At 31.3% G+C, this 22,956-nt stretch overlaps 1 protein-coding gene across 2 annotated transcripts in view; it reads right to left on the minus strand.

Annotated features, from left to right (window-relative positions):
* LOC126856239 (uncharacterized) overlaps nucleotides 1–18,426 on the minus strand; it is a 77,258-nt gene extending 58,832 nt beyond the window's left edge. Inside the window, exon 1 of one of the 2 annotated variants that reach the window (XM_050604579.1) lies at nucleotides 18,060–18,426. The gene's annotated coding sequence lies outside the window, so the exon portion shown is untranslated. Of the gene's footprint in view, nucleotides 1–11,646; nucleotides 12,062–18,059 lie in introns of those variants that run through there. The other variant, XM_050604580.1, reaches the window with a different exon arrangement.
* Nucleotides 18,427–22,956: the final 4,530 nt, after the last annotated feature.

Raw genomic sequence — 22,956 nt, forward strand, 5'->3', positions numbered from 1 at the left:
TTCACAGCATCGTCAGACATCGCACAAATATAAATATAAACGTGCGATCATCAAAGTCTCCATAAGGTCGGTCTCTATAAACGACTTTTGGTGAGTGGGTTAGTCACGAGGAGCACATTCGTCTGTTTGTTTTCCTATTGACACACTTTACAAGTGTGGCGTAATACGGCACGTCCAGGGATACTCAATCCGATCGTGCATTACTTTTCGATGGGTTACCGAAGTCAACCCACGGTAGCGAGCCCAGCTTGGTAGCCGTGGATTGAGTCTCTCTGATTGGCTAACGGTCGCTAACATAACTTGAGCTGAATCGCAACATCGGTTCTATTAAACTCGAAATCGCTATTCGTCATTGACTGTCACCGCGAGCGAAATACAGTCAAGGCGGAAAACAACAAGGACGCACTCGCCAACATATATTAGTCCTATTGTATTCACAAGATGATGGAAAAGGATTTTCGCACACTTGTAGAGAGGAAAGGAAGGAAGGAACAAAGGACGTGACGATCCATTGTCGGCGGAATCAGCTATTGTAATCGATGCTCGTTCTTTCTGTGTAACACGCTGTTGCACTTCATGCCCTTCATGAGTTTTCGCATTGCAAAAATACACGCGTACGATCTTTACTTAAGGAGATTCTTATAAAAGTATAACTTGCATTTATAATTATTATTTCTCTTTATAAAATGTATTACGTCAAACTATGTTATTTAATAAAATTTTGTGATAATCCGTTTATAATTTTGTGATAAAAAATCCTTGCATTTTATCGAGTTAGTATAATGATGCTGTTCTAATTATCAATAACATTGTTAAGAGTCGATGACGTTTTAATGAATTTTAAATATGGCATATACTTAATTTTCTTAATCTATTCGTCTATTTTGAATAAAAACGGGATTAAATACTAACACGGAAGTGTGCACTTGCTTCTGTACTTGCTTATCACGCATATCACTTAACGCACCAGATGCTAACTTTGAAAGTGCGCGATTATAATCACAGGCGCTTACTCTGCTAGATCAGAATAGGCCAGATACAAACTGTGGTCACGCGGTGAAAGGATCAGGATTTCCTCCCGAGGATTTGCATACTTGCTTACACGGCCGTGTTATACGCGTAGTTATGCACAGACTTCTTGGATTAGATAAAATGGTGAAGTACTTCAAGTATATATCAAGATTCATTCGCGTAACGCTCGAACAAATAAGATAGAGTTTCAAAACTATTCAAAGGAAAAGAAAATATATATATATATACACTACTCAAAAAGAAAATGGAGAACACTTTTCATACCCTAAAAATTGGGCTATTTTCAAACCGCTAACACAAAAAATTATCGTAGACACAAAATTAGAAAAGCATTTTGAAGCTTGAAGTTTCAACTTTAGCATGCTATCAATGATTTAAAAAAATTTGTTTATCTTTCTTGTTCTATGCTTTAAAAAAGAACACGTTTTGTTTCATAAAATTATTTTTGATACTCTGCAGCTTGATAAAAAAATTTCTCTTGAAGAATTTGACTCAAGTTTCATAAAGTACAACATTTTGCCTACACAATGCTTTTTTTTTAATTTTCCTATGATTTTTTTTTGACCGAGTTACACAATTTCGAAACTAAACTTGTATTTTTTAGAAATGAGAAAATAACAAATTTTTTTAAATCACCGATAGCACATTAATTTGAAACTTCAAGCTACAAAATACTTTTTTAATTTTTCGCCGAGAATCAACATTATTTCTAAAAAATACAGTTTAGTTTCAAAATCGTGTAAAAAATCGTGTCAAAAAAAATTGGTAAAAAAATTTAAAAAAAAAAAAAAAAAACATTTTGTAGATTCAGTAGTTGTAAAATATTGCAGTTTATGGAACTTGAGTTAAACTTTTTAAAAGAAATTCTTTTATCAAGTTGCAGAATGTCAAAAATATATAATTTTAAGGAGCAAAACAATGTGTTTTTTTTTTAAAGCACAGAACAAGAAAGATAAAAAATTTTTTTAAAATCACTGATAGCGTGTTAAAGTTGAAACTTTAAGCTTCAAAGTGCTTTTTTGAATTTTGTATCTACTCTATCTTTTGATGATTTTGTGTCGAGTTTCAACGGTTTAAAAATGTTTAGAGGATGAAAAATGTTTCTTATTTTTTTCGAGTAGTATATATTTTTCCAAAAAACTGTTACTAGAAAATAAATTAATAAAAAAATTATATAAAAAATCTTTATTTCTCTCAATACTTTGTACATCAACGTTGCATGTATTTGAAAATTCTTTCTGCATGACTTCGCACCACGTCAAATATCAGGCGAGAAATCATATGGCACAAGATTCCCCGTTAAGAAAGTAGAGAGAAAAAATTATTTTTTCAATTTTTGTGTGTTCATGTTACGATCTCGCTCACTATAATGCGGCACTTTTGTGAGATTCACGTGCGGCGTGAGATTCGGCGCGACATCGGCAGGCGTGCGAATTAACGGATGATATATTCGTAACCTGTTCCGATTTTCTCGCGGCATGCTAACGGCACGGCCGATCGTCGTGAATAACGATTTACCTCTCTGTAGAAGAGGCGGGACGTATGTTTTCGCACGGATTTCTACGAAAGTGGCGTAATCGTTTCTTCGGACATAATTGCGCGCGCCTGAAACGATATATTTATTTTTATTTCATCAAGGTCGCTCATTGTTTGCAACTAGTGAAGTTTACACATCATCCAATAAAAATAGAGGAAAATTTTCGTTTTTTGTTAAACGCAATTTATTTAGATTGTTACTTAAAGACATTATCACATTTCGAATGATTCACTAGTTTATTGAATCTCAGATTAAGTTGATTATTTATAATAATAATATTGTATATATCTTTCATATTTCAAATTAAAAAAATAATGACAGAAAAAAAAATTTATATATGTAATGGATACAAAATTTGTGCGAGCATTTCATCAGCCATCATTTAAAAGAACATTTTTTTTAAACATCTTCACAATATAATATATATATATATATATATATATATATATATATATATATATAAATATCTTTTTCAGTTCCATTTTCCAAAATATTTAAATGTTTTTGTTACTACATTTAACATTTTAATAGAAAACTTATATAACTAAAAATTAAATCATTATTTCCTTCTCTCTCTTCATATGTTACTCATATATATATATATATATATATATATATATATATATATATATATATATATATAATTATATCAAAATATATAAAAAAAAATTTTTGAAGGTTCTTTGAGCGATGAATATGATAAACGTATTTTACCGATAGAAAGTATTTATTATGTCAGTCATGCATCGAGACACGCTCATCGTGACTTGTTCGAGCGCCATCGAACAAGTGACCTTAACAGAATAACGTGCGCGCCCATTATTACGTGGCGGAGTGTGGTATATATTATCTGTGCATGTCTCGGGGTGCATCGGGATACAAAAGGTTACTAGGTTTCGTATTATGCAACCGGGTGCGTCGTCACTCCTCCATTCCCGGAACGTGATCTTCATCGAAATCAAATCTCTGAAGCAAATACCGAAAATTACATATTTAAATGATTAATTTTTAAATATTTAATTTTTTTTCAATATTTTTAATTTTTCGATATTTTTAATTTTTCGGTATCTTTAATTTTTTAATTTTTAAAATTAAATAATTAAATATTTAATTTTTAAATTGATTCAAAATTTTAACATTAAGTTTATGAATATTTTTGCGATTTTTTTAAATTTCCATTAATATATTATTAAAACAAATCTATAAACATTCTCAGTTAATTTAAAATATATAAACAGTACAAAAAAAATTGTGATATCCGTTATAAATTATTAATTCTGCAGTTTTTAAAAATTGTTCTATGATATATGCCAAAATATATTAAATATTAAAACAATGTCAGTTATAGAAAGATAATATCCTATAGATGAAAAAATTTATAATTCTGTATAGTTCAAAAAACATACATTAAAAAATAATTTTATTAATTTCAAAAATAGTAATACAAAATATTAATAATAATAATAAAGTACAAATAATTGGAAATAATAATAAATGTTAAAAATTACTCATTGTCAGTGTGCTCACTCGTTATCGAAACGATCTATCAAAGTTTTAAATTCCGGTTACGCAAGAGAGACGATGTATAAATGCAAACCGCGAACCCATGGCCACGACGGAATCAAATTAATTCAGAAGACTTCTCCCTCGTTTTTTTATTCGCAAGACAGTTAATAACCTCGAACGACAAGTTTTTAGATCATAGCTTGTACGAGCGACCAGCCAGCTCGAAGAACGAAAATCAACTTCTCAAGTCTCATTCTCTTTACTCGTCCATTTTCATTATTTTCGCTACCTGCATTTTTTCCTCCATTATCAATTATTTTGCTCATCTCGCAAAATCGTGTTCCTAATTTACTTCCTGTCACGTATATCTACCTCACTATACCTACTCAGAGATAATAAACGTGTCAGAATGAAAAATTTTCGTCATGTCCTCGAACGATATACGTCAATTCCTTGTTAACGAAATGATAATTGGCACATACTCAGGCGCAACAAATAATATTAATACTAAATCTATAACAACTGTTGCACTTGAGAAAAAGACTGAAGAATAAATCAAAAGAAAACCGTAATATTTAATATATAATAATAAATAAATTAAAAATAGTATTAACGTAATTTTTAACGTGCGTTTATTCTAATCAACAATTATTGCTGTAAAACCGAATGTTTCAAGCCATTTTTTCTTTAATCAATGCATTAAATCCTTGCTTTAATGGGGAGATAAAAGTTATCGTGGTGTCCCGTAATTCACACACTACTCCGGCTGATCGACCAACTTTAAATTGCATTTTACGTAACACATACATTTCTGATATAAAAAAATCATATAATTATAAAAAAAAATAATTTGTAAATAAATATAATATAATTTACAAACGTATAACAACAAACATAAAAAAGTGATATAAAATTACATATTTTTTATTTAAAAAATAACAAAATAAATTTCTTATTCCAACTTTCTGTTTACCTTTTTTCTTCTCGCTTCTCAATATATTGTTAGTTTTAACTTTCTTTATGTAGATAAAGCGATAAACGCACTTGGTAATTTCCTACTTCACTTATTGTTAGTACATCAAACTAGTTAATTGAGAACATCGGAAAGCAACAACGATAAGCTACATATCCGAAATAAAAAAAAAAGAAATGTAATCAAGTTTCGACTACAATTCGATTTTATTCCAGATATACTTGATATGGCCAAATAAATTAATAATTATTAATCATTAAGCAATATTTCAAATTCTTATGTCAACGAAATAAGCACCGAATAGGTTATTAATAGTATATGGATATGCATTGTATCTTTTTAATCAACTTTATTATCTACATTCAATTAATCCGCAGGTAAGTTGGAATTTCTTTCGCATTTTTCGTGTTATCAATTATAATTATTAATTTAATGTATCTTATTATAATATATCCTTTGAAATGAATAAAAATAACAATAAATATTTAATAAAAATATATTATTATATTTAATTTTTGAAACGTATAAATAAATAATCTTTATTTTTACATTTCTTAATTTGTCCACGACTGATAATGCATAATAACTCATAATCGCATAATATGAAACATGAATTTTTCAACTATGTTCACGTTATCAGAGAGATTCTAATTTTTGCATCTTGTCCATTTTTTTATCTCTTTTCCCCTCTTGTGACTGATGGTCACTGATCACGTTATATCGATGTCGTGCACGTCAGTGCATCAAACATCCCCGCGTCTTTGGAAACCTGTTCTCCGTTGGTTCTTTGAAGCTTCAATCGCCATTCACCGTTCGTTTCGTGTCGCGGCCCGAAAATTTTCATTTTTATGGTACGAAACTGGGGAATGGTGGAAAAAAGAAGAGAGGAGGCCGAGAGAAATTCAAAGAGAATTGGATAAAGGAAGAAAAAAACCTTCCTCTGACAAGACTTTGAAAAGGAAACGGCGCTTGATACTTGCGGTAACTCGGTATGTATTTATCTCGAAGATGATAAAAATAAGAAAATATTCACCTAACAATGACAGTATCTTTACCAGCATCTTCAGAATGGGAAATTGGCTTATAAATTTTTAATCAATATAATCATGCATTCAATATCTCAGCGATATTTCAATGCGTCATCGTAGCTCATTTTAAAAAATAATGAGGAGCGTAAAAAAAAATATCTAATGGAAACCTTATATATGATCAAGTGTACAAGAAGTGAAAGTTATACATTTGGATGAATTTTGATTGGTATCTAAAGTTATATGTATGTATACAATAAGATACCATTAAATTTTTATCATTAAAAAATATTTGCTTAATACACGCGTTCTTTTTAAAAGCCTCTACTATCTCTCGACTATCCATCTATGACCTCGAGCCAAACATCTTCACAATAACTCTAATTAAACAATAGAAAAGGTGGAAAAGCCACATAAATATATTCATCGTTTCGAAAGTGCTAGATATCTACCGGCTCGAGCGAGTGCGTCGGAGAAAGTCAGCGGATCCGGAAACGGTCGTGCGGTGGTACACGATTTTCGGCGGTGGTTGACTTCCGGTTCGCGAATTCAGCCTCGGCTCGCTACCGAGGCCCAAACAAAAGCCTTGTCCATCATGGCTTGGGGCAGCCGAGCATGAAACCAGAAGACTTTAATTCACGAATTCCGGTGCGGTGGCTGCGTGCACGAGAAACAAAGAGAGAGATAGTGCGACGGGGGGATTCGGGGAGAAGCGCGAGCTTACGCTCTTACCTCTCTCTCGCCTGTGTTTACTTTCTACGAGAGACAATCGAAGGGAATCTCTTCCCGGGATGCTTTCACGATTGTCTTCCGCCGCCGCTGTTCTCACCGGTGGCTCCCGGTAGCTTCGGAGAGTCAATCGTCTTAATTATGCCGACATACAGCTCGCGTTGCTCGCACATGCATACGGCTTAATTTCGACCGCGGCGAAAGTGTTTTTAACCTCGATCGCGAAAGTGCATCCAGATGCACAAGCCACCACCATCACCATCACCATCATCGGGAGATGCGTGTGAGATAGCCCCTTTCGAATTTTTATAGCCTGAGACTGCGCTCGTTTCGCTCGCAAGAAGAATTTACGCGCCTCCGTAGAGGTCATCCTGGTTATATCGTTAACCTTGAAATCCGACTAGCCAGCCCTCAACCATCACAGCCATCTACGTTTCAGGTTGCATTTTAAAATTGTCTTCGATCGTTCAGAATGTGCAAAAATAAAGAGCCCACAAAAATAACCAACAGGATATGCCGTTTGTATATTTCATGGCTATTGAGTTTTAAAAAATGATAAAGACATGAATATGTCATGTTTCGTCTTTCTCTTTATTGTAAAAAAATAGCATTATTAGTTAATGCAAAATAAATAATCCGATAAAAATATTAATCATAGATATATAATTTAAGGTTTAAGGGAAGAATACTTTTAAACAAACACATAAATAGGTTACTAAATAAATAATTTAAAAAAAAATCCCTTACAAAGTTACTGAAATCATCCAAAAATAATGATTAAATTATAAAATATTTCATTGCGAAAAAAATATTAAACGATTCTGTTTTGCGACTAGAATAATAATCCAAAATCCAGAGGAAGCTCTCGCAAGCTGTATCATTTTTCGGTACTACTGGCTTAATTTAGGGGACAGAATCGGCCGAAAAAATTGTACGAAGGGGATCGAATGGCGCCTCGCGCCGTCATGGTCAAGCGTTTTCCAATTCACGATCGGATCAAATAACTGAGATTCATATACGATAAGTTGGTCGCGCTCAAAAAATACGAATTCAGGGCGGGACCGACAGCGACCACGTCGTTTTCACCAATCGGCGAAACGCGAGTGAAACGTCGTAATAATTATATATTACATTGACGGAGAAATAACCGCGTCGGTCACTGCCAGAAATTGCAATTTTCGTGAACACGCTGTGTTGTGGAGAAGCTTTCGTTTTCGCTCTACACTGCCATACAGTTTTTATACCGGATAGAAATCACTCTCATTTCTCTCATGTGTTTTAATTGCTTTTTTTTTTTTACAAAGCTTACGACTCTAAAAAATGCTCATTCTTTTTCATATATTTTTTTTTTTATATATAATTGAATTATCGGAAAAGAATAAAATTTATCGTCGTTTCGAACAATGTGAAATAAAAAATGTTAAAATGGAATCAATTAATATAGAAAAACTTTGGGTATCTATTCAAATCTTGGAAAAAAGTGCCCTGAAATTTCCTGATCTTTCAGATATTTTGAATTAAAAATTTCAGATTGAGAGAATATTTTTAAGATTTTTTTGTGTATTTTTCCAGAATGAAATTATTTATTGTATGCGTTTTCTAATGTTTTTCATTCATACTGAGGAAAAACACAGAATCATTCAAGTTTCAAGTGCTAGATTTATAAATGTACTAAAAAAAACTGAATAAGATAAATATATTTTGTCAATTATTTTCATTTTTTATCACTAAAAATTACAATAAATAATATGTATAATATATTCAATATTTTGTTAAAACATTGAATATATAAACAGAAGCAAATTGTATATATTTTCAACACATAATTCACAATTTGGCTTATCAACAGATTGCCGATTGGTTATAATATCAAAGCAAAATTATCAAAGAGAAAATTTTTCTGAAAATTCCTTGAGTCCCAATAAAATTCCATAAGAATTCCCTAATTTTTTCACAAAAATTTCCTGACAATTCCAGGTTTCCCATATTTTTCCAAGGAATAGATACCCTAAATGATAACATTCTGACAAAAAAATACAGTTTCCATTAGATTAAGAAAATAATGCTCGATTGAAGCATGTGACAGTAATACGATATGAACAGATGAGGCAGTTGTCAGTAGAGTATAATATCAGCTAGAGAGAAATTCTTTTTTACTTGTCCGCCGCAACATCTTTCATTTCGCAAGATTCTCTCCACGACCATTTTATCTAAACTCCGTCGTTTCCTTCTTCATTCTATTTTGCGGTCAAGACTGAAGAGAGTCGTGGAAAAATGACAAGATGCAATTGGTGGTTGTTCGTGACGGATATACAAGGAAGAGGGATCGGTTTCAACTTGCCTCCTAACAATAAGTCACATTTTTTATCTATATTGTAATGTTCTTATAAATCCCGATATTATCAATGATTTAATTCACATTTGATTTGATATTCAGCATAAATTTGTGCGTTAAATTAGAGATTAATCTTAATTTATATTAAATTCAATTTAATTATTTATATTAAATTATTTAAATTATCAAAAATGTATCACACGATGTGCTAAAAAATTATATATATTTAGATATTCTACTGATTGTTGTGATTTGATTTTAATAAGGCAATTGATAAATTAATCCAATGAATAAATTAATGTTTATGTATCTTGTCCACAATTAATGATGACATTCGGTATTTTTTTTCCAATGAGAATAAAAATTCGAATTTGCATCTCGACAGTAGTCACATCTTTTTCATTTATCGATACGCGCTTTAGTGGATATGAAAGCGCGATCGCGCATTACAAATTGACATCATCACCGAGCTGGGATTATTTTAGTTGATTACCGACGACAGTTATAAATACGACGGATACTATCTGTAAATCTATGCGCGAAACATTCAAGCGACGCAAACTTAGAACAAACGTATATCTGATGTTTGAACAGAGTATCGTCCAAACAGTATCGACTCTCTCTCTCTTTCTCCCTAGTTTATTCATGTACGTATTAACATATCGTACGAAGGGCTCTCTGCGGACGATACCATACCGGTATATTATGCATTCTTCAGTGGTCAGTGATAATCCAGAATGATACATCACGTCGCGGGCGCAAAACACGAATCACTAACGAGATCCGGTTCGCTTTCACAGAAACGTGCGACACTCGATGTTATTCCCGATAAACAAATGCAAAATGCATCTATAATCATAAGAAAAATACTAAATTGCAATCCGGATCAATGTCCGACATATGAAACATGATAAAGTTACAATATGTACTGCATTGCTAATTCGAAGTTGATTTTTCCCGAATGAAAATGTCAAATGAGATTACCATTCAATGCAACTTTCTAATTCTCAACATTATATATCACAACTAAGTCTCAAATTAAAATTCTGATAAAGGAAAGTCGTAAAATTAAACGTGGAATATTTTTTTTTTAAATTTATTTTCTTTCATTTATCTCTTTCGACAATAAAAAGAAATTTATATATATTTGTTTTCAAGTTTTTATTAATTATTACAAAATTAAGTTTTAAATATACAAATATTTCAAGATTTTAAGGAATATATCAACTCCAAATTGATCCAAAAAAAATATTGAAAACCATTCTTTTTCTCTCTTTATTTTTTTCTTTTTTTTATATACATGTATTCTTTATTTGATTATACATATAATTAAATTATGTGTATATTAGATTATATATGAAATTTCACACTTACGTTGATATAACATCATGTTAAACCGCTATTTGATATTTTTATTTAATATTTAATTATATAAATTATTCCCTCAAAGTAATAAATCAACTACGCCCATTGAGTTAATACGGATTTGAGTTAATACGAATAGTACAAGATGTAAGATTTTGTAGTCAACGAATAGCTCGTCATTGTGACGCCTTCGCGGAGAAATCAAGCTGCGGCGAAGCCATACGTCCGGTATGGCAGGTATAAACGGATACTTATTAATCCAATAATCTGCTGCGTAATCCAACATCGTTTATTAATCGTTATCTAGTCGCAAAAGAAGCGAGTATCGCACTCGCCGCCACTAATGAGCATCGCCCGAAGACAAGGAGATACATGTGTCTAATGAGCGTTCGCCGCGCGTGATAATAAATCGCTCGCTCGCGCGCCTCGCGAAAAAAGAGGTCTGGCATGCAAATCGATCGACACTCCTTTTTGTTCCTGTTTTCGTGCGCGATCGATTGAACTCCGTCAAAGCGTTCCGATCCAATAAATGAGAACGGAACAACCGCCGCGGTATATAATAATCTTTGTCGATCATGCGAGTCCGTTCGGCCGACGCGATCGGCGACAATTCGTTCCGACCAGCTATTTTGCTCGCAATCGACTGAGAAAACTCCACTCCTTCTTGACGAAACATTCTAAATTTATTTATTCGTATCATTCTTTTGTATCTTCTTTTGTCAGCTTAACTTATATTTTCTATTTTCTTTTAATACATTTACAGAAATAAAGAATAAATTTAAATATATCAAGTAAAGAGAATAAACAGTAGATAATATTTTTTACTACTGTATCTATTATAATTTTTGGCATAACCGTCAAAAAAAATTTTTAGCCTTCCGTTTATTTTTTATTATTCTTCTCTGATATTCGCAACATACAAATCCATTATCTTAAAAAATATCAATTTTTATATATTCAAAATATTTATTAATAATATTAAAAATATTATAAATATTATATATTTCAAAGCAAATAAACATACGAAATATTTTACATATACATTATATTACATAATGATGTAAAATAGATTATTACTGCGGATATACCGAATAATTAAATTCATAAGCAATAAATAATAAATAATTTATAAATTGCTCACCACACAGTTCCATTATCGACCAATGCCTCTTCAAGAGTCTCGTTCTCTTTGTTTCCTCTTCTTCTGTTCATACTTTGCTGCTCCTTTATGACACTCACACAATACTCACTCGCGAAAATACTTTATTTACGATCGCATGGTACTTGGCACGTCACTCTCAAAGTTGATCGCACACGACGCAAATTTTGTTACATGCACTTCGATAGGGAAACAATTACGATCACACAAAGCTATGATCCTTACGTTACGTTCCTACGAATCCTGCGATATACTCCTCTGTCATTTATTAATCAATAATGCGAGCTAATAATCTCTAATTATAATAATTTAATTTAATTTAATATTTTTTTCGATACTTTTCTCAAAAGATAATGCGACACGTAGAACATCTCGCGCTGATACTTGCCCACTCGAATATCGCGAATGATAAAGTAACTGCGCGTTATATAGATTAAAGTAACGAGAAGTCACGTTACACATCAAGGATTTATTAACAACTGTAAGGAATAGTGACGCGTTCTTGATATATTAGACGATATGTCGGTGCGACGTAGTGGGGTGAGTCTCACTAAACAAAAGCAAGTGAGAGGGGAAGGGAAGGACATGCAGAGGCAAAAAGATTATTGTTATGCTAATATCACTATCCGTATTTAAAGAAACGTATTATACACGGAGAAAATTTTCCAAAGTACAAATTACATGAAAATATATTCCTTTTTACAATATTTATTATTTGTAAAGCTGGAACGATATTCTTAGAATATTTATTACTATAAAAACTGTAAATTATGTATTTTATTGTTTTTAATGATTATGCAAAATATTTGAATAATTATGATATTCCTTTATAAAATATAATACGTATATAATGTTATTAAATAAAAATATTTTTTTCTTTCTCATGATTTTTCTTAGACATATGTTAATATGTTTCACAATAATAAAAATTATATTGTAATTTTTACTATGACAATTTCTCTGTGTATGTTGTTATTTGCATAAAGTTCTTTTATCTCGGCTTTTAATAGCGATTCAGTTCTCTTGTAAAACTGGTTTTCCTTACAGTTTGCACAAAACTATGATTCGCTATATTTTTATATGCCGTCATCGCAATTAATAAGTTTATTATCTTTAATTATAATATACGTAGCGCGAATAATCGCTTTCTTAATGTCTTACTTTTTTCAAAACAATGCAACATACTATATAAAACGTTTCACGTCACTATCTTCTCGAGTCTTCTCGCAAATAACAACAAAGTAATCTCGCGTTATATTAAAGTAATGAAACGTCGTAATATAACCATTTATGAATAATAAATTTGGAATCCAAACAACACGATATATTTCATAATCTTATTTTGTAGAATATTAAATATTTCGTGACAATAACTAATCAATTACGCGCTTTTTGGCGCTCGTTTGCGATGTATAAACACGCTATTGTTTACATGCCATCACGTGGCCTTGACATTTACACGACGCAACATTCAGGAGAGGGGGAAAATACTCCGTGTTCCGCAGGGATTGAATAAAACTGTAAACTTTTATAAAGAAAAATTATTTGTGAACTTTTTTAATTTTAAATAATTTCTTTTCCGTTTTGAGTTTTAATTTTTACATTAATATTTAAACATTGCTTTAAAAATTTTCAACAGTTAATTTAGATTCATTTTAAAAAAGTTCCGAAAGAAGATATATTTTTGAAAGTTTATTTTAAGGTAAAATATAAAAATTAAAACTTGCTTTAATTAATATTATTTAAGGAATTAAGAGCAGGATAGACATAGAAAAAAAGCAGGTTATAACATTTTATATCTGTTCTATCTTAAGAACGATAGAAGAAATTTGAAAAAAAAAATAAATAAACAAGAATTATATGTATTATTCAGTATTTAACTTTAAAAGTTAGATATTTTCCAAATTATTTTCGTTAATATTCGTTCTCACTGCTTGATTATCTAAAGAAACTTATTTTTTCAAAATAAAATAAAAGTTTCTGTTTATTTGTAATTTTTTGTATTTCTAAAAACATAAAAGTTTCCAATTTATTTAAAATTTCACGAATAAAAATTTTAGTAAAAAATAGATTATTTTGTAATTATTTTTTGGGAAAAAAAGATATAAGTACAAAAATGGTTATTATTATAACCAAATTGTAAATGTTTACAGTTTCACTCAATCCCTCTGTAGCATTCCGTCTATCATCACATTATCTCTCGAGCACAATACGTACTATTACGAGATAGCAAACGCGATCCACACACATTCCCTATTAAAATAAATTAAATTATCAACTCGCGCAATTAATTAATTCCCTAACGACTCGTCGACGATTCGTAAACGAATTACTGAGGCGATGGCTATTTATCAAAGCAAATACTTTGTCACATGATATATTCATTTAAAACAGGAATCGAAACAGCAGAGAACTATTGTTTTGCCGTGCAATTATTATTTTAATCTAATTATATTTATGAGTCATATATTACATTTGTAAATATATTTAAAATAGAATATATCTTGCATCGCTTTAAATTTTTCGCCTATTTTAATACAATATATAATATTATCATTCATATTGATATAGCGTCGTCAAATAAATTTAGTATCGTTGACGATACTACTGAACGAATAATTTTGTGTGATCTTTATTTCCGTGATGTGTTCTCTCATCATAATACAATAAGATTCGCGTCATGTACGATCAACGTTGAAATGTCATGCTGGGAGCCGCGTGATTATCGTGATTTTGCGCGATCGTATCGTGAGTGCACTTTCGCGAATGTTGTGTGAGTGCCATAAAGAAACAGCAAAGTGCAGAGAGAGAGAGAGAGAGAGAAGAAAATCTAGGAGAGGCAGAGAGGAGAGGCATTGGATGACAGCGAAGCAACTGTGTGTGGTGAGTAATTTATATATCACTTATTATTTGTATTATTGTATTTGTCAACTTAATTACTCTATCTCTCTACGATAGAGTGATTTATTTACTTTACATCATTTTACATCCGGTTAGGTATACACCAAGCTAAACAGAGTCCTGATTTTTATCAAATTAATTTTTTTCTTAACGCAAGAGATTCTAAGAAATGCAATAGTAATTCTTATTTTTGGCATATAATGCTAATTGCTCGTAAAAAATTTGTATCATGAATCTCGCTTAAGTCCGCTTGACGACAGAAAGAAATGTGATGTGATATTTTATTGGAACTGGATATACTGGATGCTGTATCTGCGCCTGCTGTGAGAGAGGCCTGTTAACTATTCGCAATTGTAAGATATTTGCGGAATATCCCGCGGGCATTCGCGCTCTTTCAGAGTGCGAGGCTTACATAAATGTTCTCGCAATGCCACCAACTAATGCGAATCGGTGATTACCTACCGCAATAAATGGCCAAACGTTTTCAATTATGTTTCTTTACGCGACGTATTTCGCGTTTCTCATAATTTCGGTTTTGAGATGGCAGAGGCAGATACACGCCCCTATTTGACAGATGATATTTCGAAATTAATGAATCTACGACTTATTTCAGACTTATGCGTATTCGTCTCACGCGGCCCACCTTGAAAGGTCAATCCCCTCGCGTGACTTTTCAGAGAGTCACTACTTCTATATAATAGAATAAAATATATTGCAGTTGTTTCGAATTATTATTATGAAGTGCGTTAAACTTTCCTAGAACAATTTATTAAGATTAAACGCGATTGATTAAGCAATAGAAATTCATCATAAAAATTATTATAAAATTAATGCAGTAAGAGAGTTCTTTAATAAATTATTTAAATCGATTATGTCAATTTTTCATAATCGCTTTCTTTAATTATTTTTAATGAAATAGAGGGACAAATATTTCAACAATGATTTTTCTTTGCTTGTTAATGTTTTTTAAAATTCATAAAATTTTAATTAATCTTCGATCTGTAATATAGAATCTTAAAAATCTGAATGTTCTTTTTTCGCCTTTTAAAAAAAATTTATTTATATGTTTAGAGTAAAACCAAATTAATAAATGCGTTTTGTGTGTTAAAGAAAAGAATCTCTACAGTTATAAATAAACAGAGTTAACAATCGCTTTAATTTGTTCTATTTAGAAAAAAAATTCATGTTACAACTTAAAAAAGACTTAAAAACTTAAAATTTAAAAAAGAAGAAAAAAGGAAACCAACATTGCTGCAATTTTTGCGATTTTAAAGGAGCTTTTAAAAATATCTATTGAAATGCGAAAATTAAAACGGCTAAGAAAAATTAATATAGAAAAATATATATATTTAAGAAAAATATATATTTTTGTAAACTTTCATAAAATGATAAAGTCGTATCACACACCATAACAAAGACGAGCGGAAACCGGATGTGTCGGCGATAAAATCGATATCTCTTGTAGAAAAATAATGACCCACAAATTTAACGACTGTAGTAGAAGTTCATTTACCGAGCCCAATCAAGTAGTTTCATAGCTTTCTCGTCACGGATTTGATATAAAAACGATTGTTTAAAAAACAAAAAACTTACACTCGCGATGCTTACTTCTAAAAATTTCTGTTCTTGTTCCTTTGTCAGAACAAAATTATATTAATACTGTATTCATGGAAATTAAATTTTATTATAAAAATTAAATGCCGTTAAATGCCTTTAAGATATAACGGCAAAAATAATTCGCCACATACAGGATGTTCCAAAATAATTTTTTTTTAATTAGGTGACAATTTTTCAAAAATATTTGATTATATGTCAAATATTTTTAATCTCAAATGATATATTTTAATTAATAAATTATTATAATAATTCTTCTGTGATAAGTTTTTACTTGTCAATTTAATCGTCAAAGAATATGTTTAAAATTTTCATAGCAAAACTTCGATTGGAAATATTATGTGTAAAATAAGATCTCGTTTCATATTTTGTTATTAATATGAGCATATGTTTTTGGGGCACGCCGTATAATACGGAAACAGATGGTCACGTTTCTGCAACGCGAAGAATGTTGTGCAAATGACTAAATATCGAAACGCTTGTCTTGAAGAGATTCTATCGAATGACAGAAACAAGGGATTAGGGATCCGTAAAGTAACTTTAATTAACCGAATAGTATATAAATCTCCTCGTAGCATAACATCTTCCTCAACTTTGGAAATTTTCGTTGTCGATATTGTATTAATAAAAAAAGTTCTACTATATCTCCGAAGTAAAGCATCATTCGTAATACAATTATTAATCTATTTTAAGCAATATAAAACACGATACCGTTACTTAACATGAAAAAAGATTACGGGAAAAATACAGTTTGAATAATTGAACGTTCGAATGATGAGCATTCTATTAATCGGAAATTGGGATAATCAAGAATAATATACGTAATCACTTTTGCTAAAAAAGTTCACGCCAAAGGTTTCGAAATTATCCGTGCAGAGTGCATGAAGTGTGATATAATATTTTCATTGTTTTTCGATTAATTTCTTATATAATTTAAATCTCGATGTAAGATTTCACAATTGAAATAACTACAAAAAATATTATTGATATCGATTTGAATAAATTATGAGTTGACAAGTAGTAATTTATCTTTTAATCTGACACTGCTATTACAATAAAATTTACAATGCTGATAAGATTGCTAACATCTAGGAGAATTAGTGTAAAAAATCCTACTAAAATACTTTTGTAAGCGATTAGCACACATGCACACTTAATATAATAATTTAATAACATAATTTCTTACAAAATTAATATTATTTATTTTCAAATAAAACACATTAATTTATATATATAAAACTTTTACTGAAATTATCATAAAATAAACGTATCTCTAACGTATAATTTTTTTTAATTTTATCGAATTTATTAACAATCGAATAAGTCGTTAACGAGTATAAGTTCATATATTTTCAATCATTTTTATAAAATTTGATATTTAAAAAAAAATACTTATAATAACAACAGAAAAAGACATCTTTGTTTTTATAATTTAAATAATATGTAGATTTTATCTAAAATTTTAATAATATATACATTTTCTACATACATTTCATAGTATCTCACTTTGTTAATGTACGATGATTTTAATTTTACATTTGTTAATGTACGATGATTAGTTTTAAGAATAATAAACATTAGAAAAATTTATATATAAAATACATATATATGTATCGCATTATAAAAAATATTTAATGTATTGAAATGTAAAAAAATATTTATTTTTTATAATTAAACGTATTCCGAGCATTTAATTTTCAAATATTTAAATTCTCAATTCTTTGTAAAATCTTTCACGTTAATCAGCGGTCTGAAGAGAAGCACGCATTCAAACCTGAGGACAACGAACTTCCTATAACGAAACTGCGATATGTTCTACAATCGCAAAGAGCCAACGATCCGTAGATCTAAAGTTGCGCGTCGAGACAAAAGTCACTTACCCCGCGACAGCAGCTTAATCCATCCGGTATCGTATCCAGGGTGTCATGGCACACAATCAAGAGAAGAACGAGAATACAAAAAATTCTTCACCACCAAAAGCGCGACGCGAAGCGGAACTCGCGATTTATATATCGGGGACAAACCTATCTCCGTGTCACCGCGCAATCGCACAATTGTCATTCCCATTCAACACTTCCGTTCGCGTGCGAATATGACTGCCGAAATCATCTCTGCGTATACCTTTTTTCGCCCCCTTTTCCTTCCGGTTCTTCTCGTCTTTGAAAGCGCGAAATTCAAGAGATATCGCGACGGAGCGAGACGAAGCGAACGGAGCCGACGACCGACGATGAACCGAGCGGGCCGAACGTCGGCGGCCAAGTGAGAGGCTAGCGGCACCGCCGCGCGAGCCTCGTGACGTCACGGGGCCTCCTCTCCTTTTTTCCATTCCACGGCGAGCGCCGTGGACGCGCGCGCGAGAAAGGGGCCCGTCTCGCGGGCCCCTTCTCTCCGCGTCGGCGATGCCCTTCTTCTTCCTCGTGAGGTGCCACCGCAGGAGAAGCGTAAACTCCTCGATGATAGTCGAGGCGCGCTATCGGCCTCGACGTTTCCGCCAGCCAAATTCTTGGCTTTTGTTCGTCGGTCGCACGGTCCCGAATCAACTGTCGTGACCGTTCTCGCGGATTCAATCGTGCTCCGATTTTTGAGACCAACGAGTTCGAATTCTAAATTCTCGAGAAGGAAGACAAAAATTCAATTGTTAATATTTTGCTCGCAACCTTGTGCGTAGATAATAGAGCGCTCTGGCATACTTCGATGCTTATCGTTTTACCTAGACAAAGACTTTCATTATGATTTGTATATCTGACTCAAGATTGAAATCTTTTGACGTGAAATTGAAATCTGTTGTCTTTTTGAAATAGGTCATGAATCGTTATATGCGCTTATACGTTTTATATTATGCCTAAAATTAAAATCATTGCGTATTATAAAAATCTATAAGGTAAGATATTTCTACAAAAATATATGTATATGGAAGAATAATTTATATTTTATATTTTATATTTTGTTAATATTTTAGATAATACTACATATCATAATATACAATTAAAATTGTAAAAACAACATTGTTTCTACTGTTATAATATATTTAAATATCAAATTTTATAAGAATTAAAATAAATATATGAAAAAAATAAAAAATATATGAAAAACATCTTTTTTTGTAATTTACTCAAATTATTCGATTATTAATATTAATATCAAATCGTTTTCATAATATTTTGTAAATCCAACAGAGATAAAACACATGTTATTAAATTACAAATACCCTTTAATATTTTAAGATATATATATATATATATATATATATATATATATACGATATATATATATATATATATATATATATATATATATAATGCGATATATATATATATATATATATATAATATGATATATATATATATATATATATATATATATATATGTATTTTATATATAATCTTTCTGATGTTTATTACTCTTAAAACTAATCATCGTACATTAACAAATATAAAATTAAAATAAAATAAAAATCGTTTAATAAAATTAAAATGAAATATATATATATATATATATATATATATATATATATAAATATGAAAGTATAAACCATTTTGAGACACGACGCGATATAATAAAAACTCGTCGAGACAGAGCGCAAAAAAAGCGTTAATATATAAAGCTTTGCTTCTAAAAATTGCCGTACAATCCGAAATCCGCTCGTCACATTAATCCACGTATCGCTACTTATCACATGGAGAAGTTTGCTCCGAATTATATTCCGTACAGTTAGACGCATTCTCTTCTCCCATCGCTCGAGATCGATCGAGCGCGACACCCGTTACATGGAATCGTTCGCGAGCGTTTCTTTCGAGCGGGACACAAAGCGAAGAGCGAACACTTTCACGCGCAGGCCGAGTTTGTAAATATCATGGCCATAATATTTTCTATCCGCTCGTCCCCCTACACGCCATTCGCTTGTACACACGGCGACGAAGAAACGCGGGTTCCCCTGCTACGCTCGCGCATTATTACGCGTTCTTGCGCCCCTTACTTATACCGTTGCTGCTTTATCTCTCGTCGCGAGACGACATTAGATAGACGTGGCCCTCTTCGGATCCATAATCATTGCACACAGACGCCTCGGCATTCCTGTGCATCTTGATTACCCTTTATTATGGCAGCCTCCGCGACATGTGTTCGAGCTTCGTTGACATACTGTCGCGAATTGCGATAGAGGGATTGTATCATTTTTGTCGAAATTATAATGATAATATTAGAGCTAAGCGTGAAATTAAAGATGACGCACGAGAAAGAGAATCCAAGTTTCCATTCTAATTTGAAATTATATTTAAAAGAATACATACATATACATATATATAGTTTGCTGTTATCTCGATAATCATTTTGATGAAGCAACTGTATTATTTCCTCTTTATCTAAATAATAATAAGATGTATTATCTACATCTTTATTTTATTCTTAGATGGAAAAATGCGTCATGTGCCTCAAGTTAAGACAATGATTGCATTCAGCAAAATTCAGCTCTTAATAAGCGATTCATGATTCTTTAATATGTTTGGTTCTTATATTTAGATCCAACGGAGAACCAAAGATAAGATTCAATTATATTAAAGAATCACTACACACTATACTCATAATTAATGTGAAATTATAAAGAATAGACCTAAAATGTGCTGCGTCTATCTTGTGTGCGCGTAGGGGCGTATTTTCTATTATTTTTACTGCCGAAAGTAATTTTTTCAGTTTTGTGTCTATATATATATATATATATATATATATATATATATATAATCTATATATAATATCATAGTGGAAGATGGAAAAGTATTTAATGAAAAAATCTATAGGTACACACATATACATTTATATTATTTTAGTTGTCACATTTTTCCTTAATTATTTTTTTGAAGCTATTTTAATATGTTATTTTAATATTATCCAGACAAAAAGCTTTATAATTTTACCTATTATCTAGAATCTAGATAAACTTAAAATAAATTATTTTATTTTATCTAAGATAAAATTTTATGTGTCTTATCTTTATCTACATAATTTCAATATTATCTATACAAAAACTGATATATATATATATATATATATATATATATATACCTTTTTATATAATATATATTTTGTAAAGATATATAAGAGTGTTTTCGTTGAATATATAATTAATCAATTTCAATATATTATTCCAAATACTTGTTATTAATTATATTACTAAGAGATGTAGATAAAAAATAATAAGATAAAATAAATAAATAGAAAGAAAGAGAAAAGAGAAATTCTAGTGTACGCGCGAATACTTTTCTTCTTTCATTCATGCATCAATTCACGGCAACATCTACGTCTTCCGCCTACTTCCGTTGAATTATGAATTTCGAGGCGCGTTGTTGAGCCGCGATTTTCTACGAAACGTCGAAACCTGCGAACTTGAAATGTCGAACAAAAATTTTCCGCAAAGCTATCGCAATGTGCGGAAACGCCAGGCGACTTTTACGATCGAGACTTTTTCTTCAACTTTATAACGCCCGGCGGCATTGGTGAGTCTCGGTCAGTGGACTTGAGTCATCGGCAGTAAGAGGAAGAGGAGGAGGAGGAAAAGAAAAAAAGAGAAGAAGCGGCAGGAGAAGAAGGAAGAGGTGGAGAAGTACATACACAGCTGCCCATGGGGAACGAGAGAACGACCCCTTCTCGAGTACATCGTCAATTGCTCGGGTATTTAGGATACGTTGCGCTCTTGGGCAGGTGATGCAAGAGCACGAGCAAAACGAGCTAATTCTAGTTTTGAATTCCCTACCACTGTTGTTTCAATCATTGTGTATAATAATAAATAATAAATACACCGAATACCGCATTAATGGCATTATAATGACGAAGAAAAAAAAAAGCCATCGAAAATGTAAACTGTTGAATGAAATTAAAGCATGTCCAATTGCAACGACGTGTGAAAATTACAATACATAAAAGAATATGAATGACGAACGTAGTTGAAGAAAAGTGAAGAGACACAACTTTTTTGGTTAAAATATTTTTTATAAATTTTTATTTTCAATAGTTAAAAAAATAACTATTTTGTGAAGATTAAATTAAAATAACACTATTTTATAAATAAATATGTACAATAGTTTTTCATGGCGTGTGTATTTGACGCTTTTTTTAAGGTAAGTTTTTAAAAATGTAATCAACATGAATGATGAATCTAATTAAAAAAAAAGTGAAGAGATATCCTGTGGACCATATAGTTTCTTCCCTACATTTTGAAAGAAGAAATGTTATGGGAGTTTTATGTTGCTCATAGGACAATTTATATTCCGAATATATTATAAAGATTGGATTCGATTACCAATTTGACAAATTTAGACAAAATCCATGTTGCAAATTCGTGAAAGCTCGCGCAATGACCGGCTTGATATCGCAGTCGTTATCCTGGATTTCTCCACGTTAGATCTGCAAGCTGATAGACGCCGTTTTTAACATATGCCTCAATAACTAAAGGAGCAATGATGAGACCGGTGAGAGGAAGAAAAGACGTCGCTCACGACTTGTAAAAAGGAAAGCACAGAATTTCTAACAAAGAGAATCGTCAAAGTAACAAGTAGTAACTCAATACAACACAAAATGATATATTCCTTGAATTTTCATTGAACGCAAATACTAATTAGCAGGAGTTCGATAAACTACTTTCCATAGTATTCGCACAATGGAAAATATAATTCCACGTACTTTCTTAAAAAGTAAATCGCGAAAAAAATGGGAAAAGTAATTCACACGAAAAAAATTTGCTTCGCATTCGTAACAAGGAAAACGAGCCTCTCGTGCAAGATAAAA

The sequence above is a fragment of the Cataglyphis hispanica genome, chromosome 18 (assembly GCF_021464435.1).
Source record: "Cataglyphis hispanica isolate Lineage 1 chromosome 18, ULB_Chis1_1.0, whole genome shotgun sequence".
In the NCBI taxonomy this organism is placed as follows: domain Eukaryota; kingdom Metazoa; phylum Arthropoda; class Insecta; order Hymenoptera; family Formicidae; genus Cataglyphis; species Cataglyphis hispanica.